The following is a 2,057-nucleotide window of genomic DNA, read 5'->3' on the forward strand; positions in this document are numbered from 1 at the left end:
CTTGAATCCAGGAGACAGAGGTTGTAGTGAGCTGAGATTGCACCATTGCACTCCAGCCTGGACGACAGAGTGACACTCCATCTCAAAAAAAAGAAACAAAACAAAGATGGGGTCTCACTCTGTTACCCAGGCTGGACTGGAACTTCTGGGGTTAAGCAATCCTCCAGACTCAGCCTCCCAGAGTACTGGGATTACAGGCATACACCACCATGCCCAGACCATATTTCCTTTCCACTGCGTGGTGCCCACACACACAGAGATACACAAAGACAAACATGCCCTGTTAGTGCTCAGTAGTCATTTGAATAAATTTTCACAATGCACTCGACTTAGCATAAACTTTATTGGTTTGGCTTCTCTTGGCTATTCTGGAGTGGGGCTGAGGCAGGAGCTAAGTGAAGGGCAGAATCCAGTCCTGAGCTGGGTGTGGTCAGAGTCACCGAGACCTGGGGAGAGTGGGGAAAGGAGAGGAAGGTTATGGACTTGGAGTCAGCCAAGCACGTTTATCCTGGGACCCAGCCATTGTTGAACCCCTCCTACCTTCAAATCACCTTTTTAAATATTTTAATTTTTATCAATTTACTTTTTTTTATTTTTTTTGAGATGGAGTCTTGCTCTGTCACCCAGGCTGGAGGGCAGTGGCGCAATCTCGGCTCACTGCAAGCTCCACCTCCCGGGTTTACGTCATTCTCCTGCCTCAGCCTCCCGAGTAGCTGGGACTACAGGCTCCCGCCACCTTGCCCGGCTAGTTTTTTGTATTTTTAGTAGAGACGGGGTTTCTCCGTGGTGGTCAGGCTGGTCTTGAACTCCTGACCTCAGGTGATTGGCCCGCCTTGGCTTGCCAGAGTGCTGGGATTACAGGCGTGAGCCACTGTGCGCCCGACTTTTTTTTTTTTTTTTTTTTGAGACCAAATTTCGCTCTTGTTGCTCAGGCTAGAGGGCAGTGGTGTGATCTCAGCTCACTGCAACCTCTGCCTCCCAGGTTCAAGCGATTCTCCTGCCTCAACCTCCCAAGTAGCTGGGACTACAGGTGCCCACAACCGTGGCCGACTAATTTTGGCTTTTTAGTAGAGACGAGGTTTCACCACGTTGGCCAGGCTGGTCTTGAACTCCTAACCTCAGGTGATCCTCCTGCCTCGGCTTCCCAAAGTGCAGGATTATAGGCGTGAGCCACCACGCCTGGCTTGCCACTGCACCCAGCTGTGCCTAGTCCCTTAGATGCACAAAGTGGACCTCAATAGCTACACTTGTGGCCACACTCCGGCAGACATGCTCATCCTCCTATGCAGGTACATTTGTACCCTTTTATAATTTTAGGGAAAATATGCTGACCAGTGATATCCTGGCAAGGGTTTAACAACTACCTTGCCACGCGGGGAGAGGAGAACCCTGATTTGTAGCATTTGCCTATGTCCATGGTGTAAATACTCTGGTCATGGGCTTGATATGTTGCCAGGATGGTGTATGGTGGCTATTCACAGGTGCCGTCACAGGGCACTACAGCTTTGAACAACTGGGCTTAAGTAGATGGGACAAAGGCACTTGCCACTGTGCCTGCTTCCAGCACATCACTGAATGTTGACCATTACGGAATCCCTCATTTGCTTTAACTGACTCATTGGCTTCGTGGCAGGGTGGCTAAGAACATGGTCTTTTTTTGTCGGGGGATAGAGTTTCACTCTTATTGCCCAGGCTGGAGTGCACTGGTGCAACCTTGGCTCACCACAACCTCCGCCTCCCGGGTTCAAGCGATTCTCCTGCCTCAGCCTCCTGAGTAACTGGGACCACAAGCATGCACCCCCACACCCGTCTAACTTTGCATTTTTACTAGGGATAGGGTCTCTCCATGTTGGTCAGGCTGGTCTTGAACTCCTGACCTCATGTGATCCGCCTGCCTCGGCCTCCCAAAGTGCTAGGATTACAGGCGCGAGCCACCGCGCCCAGCCAGAACATGGTCTTTTAATTTTTTTTTTTTTTTTTTTTGAGACAGGGCCTCATTATGTCACACAGGCTGGAATGCAGTGGTGCCATCATAGCTCATTGTAACCTTGAACTCC

General features: G+C 50.4%; 1 long non-coding RNA gene across 1 annotated transcript in view; it reads right to left on the reverse strand.

Annotated features, from left to right (window-relative positions):
* Nucleotides 1–285: 285 nt before the first annotated feature.
* LOC105524583 overlaps nucleotides 286–2,057 on the reverse strand; it is a 2,981-nt gene continuing 1,209 nt past the window's right edge. Inside the window, exon 3 of the long non-coding RNA XR_001003786.1 lies at nucleotides 286–446. This is a non-coding gene — a long non-coding RNA (uncharacterized LOC105524583). The remainder of the gene's footprint in view (nucleotides 447–2,057) is intronic.

This window comes from Colobus angolensis, unplaced genomic scaffold, assembly GCF_000951035.1.
Source record: "Colobus angolensis palliatus isolate OR3802 unplaced genomic scaffold, Cang.pa_1.0 Scaffold50, whole genome shotgun sequence".
Lineage (NCBI taxonomy): Eukaryota > Metazoa > Chordata > Mammalia > Primates > Cercopithecidae > Colobus > Colobus angolensis.